The sequence below is a fragment of the Desmodus rotundus genome, chromosome 5, assembly GCF_022682495.2.
Source record: "Desmodus rotundus isolate HL8 chromosome 5, HLdesRot8A.1, whole genome shotgun sequence".
NCBI classification, from domain to species: domain Eukaryota; kingdom Metazoa; phylum Chordata; class Mammalia; order Chiroptera; family Phyllostomidae; genus Desmodus; species Desmodus rotundus.
Window position 1 is genome coordinate 5,287,705 of NC_071391.1, and position 13,385 is coordinate 5,301,089.

A 13,385-nucleotide genomic window follows, 5' to 3' on the forward strand; every position below is an offset into this window, starting at 1 on the left:
GCGCAGGCCCGAGGACTATCCGCGCGCGCCTGGACCTAACCTGTGACGAACCGTGGAGCGCGTGCTCACCCAGCGCCGCCAGTTACTAGCAGCGTGGCGCTGGCAGATCACCTAAACTCTCCAGTCCTCTGCGTCCTTCTATCTAAAATGTGGATGGTAAGATTCCACTTCCCAGCCTTGTTACAAGGATAAGACCTTGAGAAGGGACAGAGGATGGAGAAACCGAGGCAAGCAGGAGAGATGGGGAGAGAGATGAAGAAGTCGACAGACAGACAGGAAGGGGGGCAGAGATGAGTGAAGTAGAAATGGGGAGAGCAATTGTCCCCAAGCCAGACACTCTTTCCCACTAGCCAGTGGGCGCCTCCAGGATCCCGCAGGCGTCAGTGTTGGTGCAATGAGAGTAACCAGGAGAAAGGCACAAGGAGACAGAGTCCCTGAGAAGGAGCATGGGTGAGGGCCAGAGAGTGAAGCAAAGGTCCAGGAACCCCGGGGCAGAGGAAGGCACCTGGGGAGGGAAGAGGCAGTGGGCCTAGCAAAGAAGAAGTGAGAGGAGAAACAGCCCAGAAAGTCCAGAAAACAGAGGGCCACTGTTCTCCTGGGCACAGCAGACTACAGAGCCAGCATCTCCTCCAAGCCCCACAGTGCCTGCACAGTTTGGGACTGTCAGTGGCAAAGTCAAGTCAGTAGCAAAAATGCCAGTCACACTGCTGGGGACCAAGCCCCTCAGCTAGACAGAGCCCAGTGTCTGAAGTGTCTGCCCAGGCAGTGGCCCTCTGCAGGTAGGGACTCAGGGGGCCCAGAGTGGAGGGCAGCCCCACAGCTACACCCCACAGAGTATGGGTGAGATCCTGGAACTGCTCATGAACCATTTTCTGGCCAGGGTGCTTCTGGGAGCATATTGCAGGGCAAGGATGCCACAGTCAGCAGAGTGGGGTTCGAATCCCTGCTCTGCCCCTCTCACTGGTTGTGGAAACTCATTTGCCCTCTAGGAACCTTGGTTCCCCATTTATAAATTGGGGTGAACGGCACCCTGGACCTCACTCCATTAGGAACAACCACTCCGCAGAGACTGTGCTCTCCCTTTTCTTGTCCAAGTAACTGCGTGGGACAGTCGCACAGAGGGAGAATCAGACACGGTGTTGGCTGCTTGGGACAGAGTAGACGTAATGACTACACAACTTCCTGTGTGACTTTATTCGTGTCTTCCTGTGAGATAGGGAGACAGTGACAACATTCTGAACACGGAGCTGGCAATACTGGGGGTGGAGAGCATCCTGTCACTGGAGGGGAGCAATGGTCTTATGTGACGGAATGGGGAGTCTAGAACTTTATCCCACCGAAGAGGTGTGTGTTTCTGAGTGTGGAATGATAGAGAGGGAGAGGATGGGGTGGGGTGACGCTTTGGGGTGGAGGTCATGGTTGGAGGGGAGGGCCTAGGGACATAGGGTTCATGTGGTGGCGTTTAGCTAGTGGCACACTCTCTCAGCACCTACCAAATGTTAGGTTGGTGCAGTGTACGGGGCCTCACCTGGAGAGGAAACAGGTGCAGAAGGGCAGGGCCGCTGGGCAGTGGGGAGATCTGGGAGTCCCCGGTGCACAGAACAGTTGGAGGTACACACCGAGCTGGGCAGAGCACACCAGAAGCATAGTTACAAATGGAATCAGAAAAGGGAGCTGCCCCACAGATTCTCTGCCAACCAACCGTGCCTCTACATCCGAACCTAGAGCAGAAGGGCTGCCATCTTAGGAAGGGGACAGCATTCCTTTCCCGAGCTCTCACGTTGTGAGCCTCCATGTAAAATGGGGATAACACTGGTTCCTCATCGCTGCCCCACGGGTGGGGGTGGGGGTGGGGGTGGCGGAACCAGTGTTGTGCCCGTCTCACAGATGAGGACACCGAGGCTCTGAGAGCTCATGAAGTAGGAAGTGGCAGGGCCTGAGCCACTGTGCTGCCTGCCACCTCCCTCACCAGGAGCCCACGTAGTTCTGCCAGCCCTACCGTGACCCATGGGCAACCCAGGGCAGGCTGGCACGGGGTCCCTGGGGACACTAGGAGACCAGTCACTCCAGAAGAGATACAGTGCATGTCACGCAGGCAGAACCTGGAGGCAGATGCCCTGGTCTGAACCCCATTTCTACGGGATCTTGGGCAAGTTGCTTCAACCCCTTTTCCTTGTCTGTAAAATGAAGACTAGCAAAGTAGCTACATAAGCGTTCTCTGTTGTGGTTAGTAGAAGTATGTGGCCCCATATAAGCAGCACACTGGGAAGGGAAATGAAGCCCTTGAAAAGGAAGCCGCAAACAAGGCCTGTGGTGCAGATGCAAAGTAAAGACGGAGCGACTGGAAAGGCTCAGTGATGGAAGTGATTCACTTCGCAGGGATCTTCAGATGGCACTGGGGATGGGAACAATCCACAAAGGCAGGAAAATTAAACCCCAGTTCCTCTGAAAAGAGAGAGCATGAGGAAACACAGCTGGAATCACGGGCCGCGTTAAAATAGTATTTTCAGTCCTGCAACATGTTATGGTGATCAAGTGTTTTTATTTTCTCTGGGAAACTGATGGTTCTTTTTTTCTTTTTTTAAAAATTTTTTGATGAGGGAATGATGTCAATTTGTCGTTCCACTTATGTGTTCATTGGTTGATTCTCGTATGTGCGCTGACCAGAGATTGAACCCATAACTTCGGTGTATCAGAGGAAACTCTAACCAATTGAGCTACCCAGGGCCTAAACTGATGGTTCTTTATTCTTGCTATATTTTTTTCTTTATTGTTAGGGTTGTAATGTTCCTCTCCTCTCATGTAAAGGAGACATTTCCAGTTACTAAACAGGTAAGAACTTGTACAATCCTTCGGTTTTGTGTGTGCAAATAACACTCGGCCCTCACCAGGGCAAGACCGGGATGCGGAGCAGCTCGGGCCCGCAGGTGCTGTGGTGGAATTAACGAGCACAGCCGCAGCAGAGGACAAGCGTGCGATGCTTGTTAAACTCTTTGCTCTAGTAATTCCACTTCTGGAAACGTGTCCTACACAAGCCCTTGTTGAAGTACGCAAAGATTCAGACGAAGTGGCACAGTTGTTACAGCCTGGACTATGGAGCCAGGCTGCAGGTATCTCAGCTCAGCTGTGTATGAGCAGTTTGACCTTGGCCAAGGTACTTTCTCCCCTTTTTTAAGTTTATTTATTTTTTATTTTTCGAGACGGGAAGGGAGGGAGAAAGAGAGGGAGAGAAACAGCAATGTGTGGTTGCCTGCCACATGTCCCCAACTGGGGACCTGGCCTGCAACCCAGGCATGTGACCTGACTGGGAATTGAACCGGCGACCCTTTGGTTTGCAGGCCATCTACTGAGCCACACCAGCCAGGACTACTTACTCTCTTTGTGCCTCAGTTGTCTCACCTTTAAAATGGGGGGAATAATTGTGTCTGCACCATAGGTGTGGCAGGCTGAGTAAAATCTGCTCAAAGACATTCACCTGTTGCCCTGACCGGCATGGCTCAGTTGGTTGCATGTTGTCCCGCAAAGCAAAAGGTGGCTGGTTTGATTCCCAGTCACGAAACATGCCTGGCTTGCAGGCTCAGTCCCCAGTTGGGGCAAGTGTGAGAGGCAACAGACTGATGTTTCTCTCCATCTCTCTAAAAATAAATAAATAAAAATCTTAAAATATGTCCACCTCTTAATCCCCGGAACTTGTGAATTATGTTACCTTGCACAGTGAAAGGCGCTTTGCTTTTGCCCCTTGAGGGGGGAGATGACCCTGGGAGTGAGGTGAGAAAGGGGTCATGAGCCAACGAGTACAGGCGGCCTCTAGAAGCTGAACAAGACAAGGAAACAGATTCCCTCCAAAGCCCTCAAAAGGGGCACCGCCCTGCTGACACTTTCATTAGACTTCTGGCATCCAGAACTGTAAGATACTAAGTGCCTGTTGTTTTAAGCCACTAAATTGGTGGTAATTCAGGTCCCAGCCAGATATCTCAGTTGGTTAGAGCATCATCCTGATACACTCAGGATGTAGGTTCAATCCCCAGTCAGGACACATACAAGAATCAACCGATGAATACATAAATAAGTAGAATAACAAATCATGTTTATCCCTCTCTTTTCTATCTCTAAAATCAATAAAACTTTTTAAATTGTGTGGTAATTTGTTACAGTAGCCACAGGGAACCAATACAGGAGGCATTCTGTGAGCACGCATGAGTCGATATGTGTAACAGCTTCAGCGTTTAGCACGTAGCAAGTGCTCGGTAAACGGCGGCCCTTATGCGGATCACAGGATTGTTTGTAATAATGGAAAAGTGGAGCCCTGGCTGGTGTGGCTCAGTGGCTTGAGTGCCAGCCTGCAAACCAAAAGGTCGCTGGTTCAGTTCCCAGTCAGGGCACATGCCTGGGGGGTGGGCCAGGTCCCCTTTTGGGGGCCTGCGAGATGCAACCAACTGATGTTTCTCTCCCTCTCTCCCTGCCTCTTCTCTCTAAAAATACATAAGTAAAATCTTGGGAAAAAATGGAAAAGGGGAATAATCCACACGTGCATCGGGAGGACAGTGATTTGAAACCCCCTCCCTGCTAGGAACGACGACAGGCAACACACACAACAAGAAGCCACCCTGCAGGCACTGCGGCGAGAGACGCCCATGACCTCCATACCCCAGCGGCCTTCTGCGTCCTCCCTGCGTTGTCATTTCCGATCTCCTAACAACATGCGGGACCTGTTTCATCTGAGAAACCACAGAGTAATTGCAACAGGTAGAGTCTAATACAAAGAATTATTAACTACAACAGGAGACTGGAGTAAGAAGGGATTGGCTCGTAGGAAGTAAAGAGAAAGCTAAAAAACACAGGAATAGCTGATAAAGAGCAGCCCCCACCTGTAGGACTGAGATACAGCACCGTCCCCCTCACCCCCACCCCGCCCCCAAAAGCGCGGGTCCAGCACCCGGTTGGAGAAGGAAACGGTTGTGTAGAGAAGTTACCCAAGAGCTGCACGGCTGCCATGGAACTTTCTAGGAAGCCGTCCTTTAGGGTGCTGGGGAAGAGGCATTCCACTACTCCCCAGGGTGGGGGTGCGTCCTGGACACCTGCACTGCAAGAGTCTGGTGCTGGAAAAGCTGCCCCCTGCCGGTGGCGCAGGGCCCTGCGGCTGCCGCGGCCCGACGGGAATCGTCAAAACCGGGAAGCAAAACGTCTTCCTCAAAAAAAAAAAAAAAAAAAAAAAAAAAAAAAAAAAAAAGCAGCTCCCGCGCCCTCTGCTGGCCAGACTTCCCATTGTGCCGTCTGGCAAAGGAACACTGTTTTAAGGACCCAGATCCGTTTTCACAGAGAAAGCAAACATGACGATGAATTTGGTGCTGAGAGGAATAAAGAGTAACTGGCGCAGAATCGTTAGTTCCATTTTTACAGATGAGGAAACGGGTTCCAGAGAGGGGAAGCAGCGAAACCAGTGCTAACATTTGCTGGGCTCTCCAAAGCATTTAGAAAGCAGGTTACAAAATTGTCCAGGTTCCATCATTGTGGTAGTAACTCCACTGACCGTGAACGTGCAGGGGCATAGCTCCAGCGTGGAGGAATGCACGCCAGATGCCAGTGGCTCCCTCCAGAACCTGGGGACGACGGGAGCTCTCCTTTCTGTATTCCTAGGTTGAACAGTGTGAAATTGCTGTGCTTGTAGTTAAAAATAGTAAAATAACTGGCAATTTCATACAGCCCAACATAGTATTCCTGTGATGTAGTATTCGAAATTTTCACAATGAACATAAATTACTTTTACAAACAAGATATACATATTAATGTTACTAACATATATGTATACATAATATTCATATATTTATATACACAAAATAAATGTGTGTATTATGCATATATATATGTTTTGGAAAGTCCTCCCTCCAACTGTCTTTTTTTTTCTAAAGATTTATTTATTTACTTTTAGAGAGAGGGGAAGGGAGGGAGAAAGAGAGGGAGAGAAACAGCAATGTGCAAGAGATACATTGATGGGTTGCCTCTTGCATGCCCCAATCGGGGACCTGGCCCACAACCTAGGCACGTGCCCTGACCTGGAATCAAACTGCCGACCTCTCGGTTCACAGGCTGGTGCTCAACCCACTGAGCCACACCAGCCAGGGCTTCAACTATCTTTTGCCTATAGAGATATATTTTACTCCAGTAAAATAGAAACTTTAAGCTAACAGGGATCCAAAGACTTCAGGGGAAAATATTTGTATCTACCACACTGCAAGTTCCCAAGAGCTACTTGGCAGTGGCCCACACTTTCTTCCCAACAACTTCCCACATGAGAAAATGGCCATTGTGCCCTCCCTACTTTTTTGTGAGATTTAAGTCGTGAAACAGAGACGCTCCTATTGAACAATGGTGGATCTCATGTGGCAGGTAACCAAACTTAATTTTAGAAAGTATGTTAATAGTGCTTGGTCCTAAATCCAAATATTCAGAATTAAAGAAAACATTTCAATATCTGCAAAAATATATGTGAATAATTTTCAGGTAAAGGTTACTTTGCCTTCATAGATTGCCTGTCAAAAAAAAAGGTTGGGTTTTTGTTTGGTTTTTTTTAGCAAATATGATATCTAAAAAAGAAGCTACAGCCCTGGTTGGTGTGGCTCAGTGGATTGAGTGCCAGCCAAAGAATCAAAGGGTTGCCAGTTCAATTCCCAGTCAGGGCACATGCCTGGGTTGTGGGTCAGGTCCCTGGTAGGGGACGCGCAAGGGGCAACCACACATTGATGTTTCTCTCCCTCTCTTTCTCCCTCCCTACCCCTCTCTCTAAAAATAAATAAATAAAACCTTAAAAAAAAAGCTGTTTATGATTCTGGCTGTTGTAGTAGGCAGGATAATGACCCCCCCAAAATGCCCATACTCTAAGTTTCGGACCCTGTGAACATGTTACATGACAAAGGGGGAATTGCATCTGCAGCTGGAATTAAATTTACTCATCAGCCTACATCATCCAAGTGGGCCCAGTGTAATCACGAGTCCTTGAAAGTGGAAGGGACCCAACATAGCAGAATGTACAGGGGTGGGCAAAAGTAGGTAAATAGTAATAAATAATAGCCTGGTTGGTGTAGCTCAGTGGATTTTGCATGGGCCTGTGAACCAAAGGGTCACTGGTTCGATTCCCAGTCAGGGCACATGCCTGGGTTGTGGGCCAGGTCCCCAGGAGGGAGCATGGGAGAGGCAACCACACATTGCTGTTTCTCTCCCTCTCTTTCTCCCTCCCTTCCCCTCTCTAACAAAAAAATGAAATAAATTTCACATGGAATTACAAGATTCAGCAAAGCCAATTGAAAAAGAACAAAATTAGAGGATTCACTCTTCACAATTTCAGAACTCCAAAGCAATAGTAATCAAGACAGTGTGGCCCTGACTGGTGTGGCTCAGTGGGTTGGATGTTGTCCCACAAACCAGAAAGTCGCCAGGTTGAGTACCTGTTGGGAGCGGTTCCACTCTTGCTGGCTGACAAAGTCCCAGAAGATGTTCCCGGAAGGCAAAGACCAGATGGGAAAGGAAAACTCCTCACTCTTCCCCTTATAGTTTGTTTCATTTTATTAATCATGGGTGGTTTTTGGATGGTGCGTCATAATGGTGGGAAAAAGACTTTCCCAAGAGGGGTTCCAGGGAAACAGGAGACTGCAGACGGAATGACAGAAAGTAATTCCACACACCCCGATACTCCTGCCTGTAATTCTAGGGAGTCAAAAGAACTTTCTCATAAGATTAATGTACCGCGAAGGAGAAACAGGATATAATCAGACCAATACGTTTCTAGTCAACAAGCCCCTGAATGTCTAAAAGTCGTTAGAGTAACACCCCCTCCTTTACCTTAAATAAGAATATATATCAATTAGACAGCCATAGAAATAAGAAAAGCTGGTTAGCTATTAGGTATACAGAAATAGTTACTATGAAGCTAAAGTTTATAGTACACAGAGAAACATTTTAGACAGAAAAGATAGATAGCTAAGTTAGATATCACAAAGGCCTTATTGCCTCTGCTCAATCTACCGTATACTTTTGCCCTATGAACAATTTCTGAAAATGTCTAATTGTCTGATTTATGACTCTCCTAGTTAAAATAATCTTTGTTCACTATAACTGAATCTATGGAAACTTTGGCCAAAACAATCCTTGTTTAATATATTTAAAACCATAGAAACTTTTGTACTTTTCCTGGTTACCTTTGTATTGATGTTTCTGCTTAACTGATCATGCTATACACTTGCAAATGTTAATCTATGCCAAAAAGGAAAATATAAAAATCCATTTGTGCTTGCAATAAACGGAACAGAGCTTCACTGTCCTCTGAGGCGTGATGTCGTCTGTCTCCCATCGCCGATGCCTCATAGCACCTTCGGGACCCCCTGGACTCTGCTGCGGCTGGACCGCGGCAAGTACCCTTCGGGGCACATGCCTGGATTGAGGCAATTGAGGGATGTTTCTCTTCCTCTCTTTCTCCCTCCCTTCCCCTCTCTCTCTCTCTCCAAAACAACAATGACAACAACGCACAACAGCGTGGTACTGGCGTAAGAATAAACATACAGAGAAGCGAACAGAATTAGGGTGCTGTAATATTTTACACTCCGACTGTAGTGGAGTTTGCACAGGTACATACATTTGTCATGTCAGAACTCATCAACCTGTGCACTTAAAAGTTAGACACTGTATGTAAACGGTAGTGATGATTAAAAACCAAAATGCCCCCTAACTCAAAGAGTAAGCCAAAATCCAGCAGAGCCTGTGCAAAGCACGTGCTGTTCCACACTTCACTCAGCTGGAAGGGGCTTCGCACGGGCTCACCGCAGACTGGCGCATGTGACAGCCTGCCAGTTTCTCTGCTTTTGGCTTATCTGATGACGCTTTTTATCTGTTCATTGTTCGTAGATAAAAGCTTCCCCAGTAGAGGGTTCCTTGGGGAGACTTGGAAGGAGCCCTTGGTTTGAGGCAGGAAAGATGAAGCCAGGAGGGTCAGGGGCAGTTCACGTAAGGCCCCTGGGTCAGGGTGTGGAGGTCGACCGTCTGAAAGGAAACAGATAATCGAGGGGGGTGAAGAGGTGCACGTCAGAAACACCCACAGAGGACAAGCTGAGAAAAGCCTGGAAGGATGAAAAGCATCATGGAGAGGATGCTCGGGAGTGGCTGTGGGTGTCCACTGACACAGAGGTGGTGGGTGGTGACAGGCATGAGTGGCGCACAAGCTGGGGAGGAGGTGAGTGTCATGAACGGGAAGGGGCCTGGAAGCGGGAAGCAGTTGTGGGGAGAGCGCAAGGGGGAGTGAAAATGTGAAAGAGGCAGGAGGCTACAGGACTGTATGGGAAAGAGGGGCAGGGGGTGTTATGTGGGGGGGCATTTGAGGGCAAGTCTGAGGACTGGCTGCCCCAGAAGCAGAGGGAATGCAGGGTGCCGTGAGTTTTATACTTGGGAGGGTTCCCATCCAGAGGCTCTCCCATGAAGCAGAAGCAGCTAGTGAGCTCAGAGGCCTCTGCCTCCAGGAAGCCTGCCCAAATCGCAGCCCCTGTGGTCCTTGTTCTGACTCCTGGGCACCCAGCATTCATGAGTGTAAGTCAGGGCTGATGACATGTGCTCCCTGAGTACAAGGCCATGTCTGCTCTGTCATTGGGTGGGCACCCACGCCCACGCCCACCACCCACCCACTGGGGAATGTGTGTTGAGAGTGTGAGTGGACATGTGTCAGACTGCCTGGGTTCAAATCTCAGCTCCTGACTGTCGGTGGCATGTGTGTTAGCGTGATGAGTGACAGAATGAGTGCCGGTGGGACAGTCTAGCAGGTGGCAGGATGAAGGGACAGCAATGACTGCCCCTGGCCTGGCTCCACTGGGCAGAAACGGGTCCAGCTCCAACTACCCGTTTGCCTGTCTGTTGCCTGTGCCCAGGAATGCCTGGTTCCCTGGGAGACCAGGTCCTCAGGGGACCCATTTCAGCTCCAAAGCAGCTAGCCTGGGGATCTGCCAATACCCACTGCCACCACGGCAATTCTCTGGGGAGAGCGGCCCTGGTCGGGGGAACCGCCCCCCTCACCCTCTCTGGTTGGTGTTCTTACATCTTCCTTCCCAGGCTTGCTGGGTCCCCACCTCTGCCCCTTTCCCAGGTTCCAGGCAGACCCTGGGCAGGAGCCGGGGCTCAGGAGAGGCCAGAACCACCTCACCACTCTTCCTTTGGACACCACCTTCTGGGGTGCCTGGGCTGCCAGGAGGGCTGGGTGTGGGTTTCCCTCCCTGGTGGGAAGATGAAGGGATGCGGTCGGGAGGAGAAAGGACTGCGAGCAAATGGAGCAGAGGGTGGAGGGCTGAGGGGAAGGCAGGGGCACTCGGGTGTGCACTGAAGGGCTGCCGGGCTGCTGTCCTGGCCACCATTCGCTGGGCACTGGCAGTGTCACCACAGCAGGCCTGTGATGCTGCACCCCAGTGGCACACAGGCACTGAGGCTGGGGGCCTTTGGAGCTGAACTCAGGCAGGGCAGGTGGTCTGGCCAAGGCAAGGCACCCCAGGTCACCTTGTCAAGTCTAGGGATTTACGGGCCATATGCATCCCCCAGCACCTCGGGTTCCTCCCGTGGGCCCAGCCTCTGGTCCTGCCTGGTGTACAGCAGGCTCCTCACACCGAACTCTTGACTCCAAGGACCCACTGAGCCTCAAGCAGCTGCAAAAGGTAATCCCCCGTTCCAGGCCCGAAGCCAGGGTTACCCCCATGCTTCCTCTCACATCCTCTGACCACGCAGGGGCTCCATCCGCCTGGTACTTCCACCTCCTCTCCCCACCCCAGCCCAGCCCACGCCAGCCTCTGTTTTTAATTTATTTCATTTATTTTTCATTTATTTTTGGAGAGAGGGAGGCAGAGAGGAAGAGAGGGAGAGAAGCATCAATGTATGAGAGAAACTTCGACTGGCTGCCTTCTGCACACCCCTCACTGGGGACCTGGCCCACAACCCAGGCATGCATCCTGATCGGGAACCGAACCAACGACCTTGAAGTTCTCAGGCCAGCACTCAGTCCACTGAGCTACACCAGCCAGGGCCACCAGCCTCTCTTGCTGCAGAGGCCTCACTGGTCTCCCCACTTCTACCTTTGCCCCCTGCAGTCTACTGTCCTCAAAGCCACCAGAGGGATGGCTAGTGCAAGTCAGGTCACCTGCCTCTGCCGCCCAAAACCCTCCAAAGCTGCCGTTTCACTCAGTGTAAAGTTGACACCATCCTTGCAAAGTCAGGGCCACCTGCTCCCGTTTCCTCTCTGCCCACCCTCTTGCTTTGGCAGGACCACTATCCAAAGTAAAGTACTTCCGGTCGCACCAAATGTGGTCCGTGACCCCGTTTGTTCGAGATCACTTCAGACTGTTGTGTTGCGTTAAGTGTGAGCTTCTTCGTCTGCAACTGTAACGCTGAGTGAATTTATTTGGTGTGATTCTTGGTACAAGAAAAAATCATTATAACTCGTTGGACCATTTTTGCAACTTTTCTGTAAATCTGAAAACATTATAAAATAAAGTTGATTAAAGTAAAAAAGAAAGAAAAGGGGCTAGGAATGGGAGTGATTGTACTGAAAAAGGAGTGACTGCCCAAATGCAGACTAACTTCGTAAGAGTCGCTCCTCCCCTGTGGCCAGTGTGTAGCAGCCCCCGGGGATGTGACCAGGCTGCCACATGCATGCACATGTGTCAACACACGTGTCTGCTGGGCAGGCGCAGACCCTCCTGTATTAGCTGAGTGACCCGAGCAGGGCCCCAGGTCGCACAGTCAGAGGAAGCAGGGCTTGGACAGGAGACCAGAACACTGGCTTCCCCAAGGCTGAGGGAACACTGGGCAGGGCGGGCCAGGTGCGAGCGGCGGCAGTGCCGGCCAGCAGAGGGCAGTCAGGCATCGCTGAGGAAGCATCTCCGCAGGACCTTGAAGGTGTGGGATTTCCATCAGAGAGGGTATGGAGGGTAGAGGGGTGGAGAAGATTCCAGAAAGAGGGAATACGACCGTGAGGGGCTGTGTGTGTGTGGGGGGGGTTGGGTGGTTCCTTTAGGGGGAAGGAGGAGACTGCCAGAGTGAGTGGGTGTCAGAGGTTGGACGGAGGCAGGTGAGGATGGGGGCCCTCAGGGAGTCAGTGATGGTGGAGGAGCAAGGAGCAGGAGGTGGCTGGGCAAGCTCAGCGGGCCTGGAAGGTGACGTGGAAGGTGACCCAGTGCCAGGGCCCCAGTGAGCAGAGCAGGGGATTGAAGGGAGAGGCAAGGGAGAAGGAGACAGCAGTGGTCCTGCAGGACTTACTGGCTGGAGATGCCCCCCGGGAGAAATGGAAGGGTCAGGGGACAACCTGTGGAGGGAGGAGGGGACCCCAAGTGGAGGGGTCCAGCCCAGAGCTGAAACAGGGGTTTGCAACTCAGGTGAGGAGACACCCGTATGGAGACTACTGATGGAGGGAGAGACGAGGGCAAACCGAACTCCAGTGGCCCTACCTCCCAGAGGCCTTCCCTGCCCCCCACCTCCCACCTCCTCTCACCTCCCCATCCCAAATGCTGCTCCTTGCCTTCCCTGCCCCATAACCATGTAACTCTCTTTGTCATCTGTTCATCCCCCCAGGTGTTGACGTCACAAGTGTTCGGACTGTTACAGCTGGTTCATCTCAGATTCCCCAGGCCCGATGATTGTGCCTAGCTCATGCTGTTGGAGCTTGTTGAATGAGTGGAGTGAATGAATGAGTGAATCTACATTCAGGAGGCAGGAGGAAGAGGAAAGAGAGCCCAAAGCTGGCTCAACTACACAGAGAAGCCGGAAAGGCCTGCCCAGGTCCCCTCCTGCACACAGTCCCCAGGCAGCTAACCCACTCTGATGTCTCCATCTGGGTGGTTCCTGGTGGTTGGCAGATTCAGCCAAGGCCCACCCCTGGGCTCCAGCCTGTCCTGACCCCTGCTGCGCAGACATCCCATGGGCCTCTCAAACTCAACGGTCCAGCACTCACCTCATTGTCTTCATCTGCCCCTGAACTTCCCAGCCCGCTCCTTCCCACCATGCTCTGTCCTGGAGAAGGCACTTCCGTCCAGTAAACTCAAATCCAGGGGGCTTCTCTCAAAGCCCTGCTCTCCCTCAGTCCCAGCCTGGGGATCTCACTCCCTCCACGCTCTGGTCTCCAGACCTCCAGGCCTGCCTGCTTTAGATGCACCCATTTTATCATCTGCTCCCCACAGCCAAGCCCTACTCCTCTGGAGTTCCAGAGCCTTGGTCACCAGCTTCCAGCCAGCTGCTCCAGCTCCCCTCTCTCCCAGCTTCCCCATAGCCACCCTGGGCTGCTAATGCCCTGCATTTTCATACCTCCAAGCTGCTCAGGCTGTCCTCTCTGGATGAAGGTTGCCCTTCTCTTTTCCCTCCAGCAAACCCTA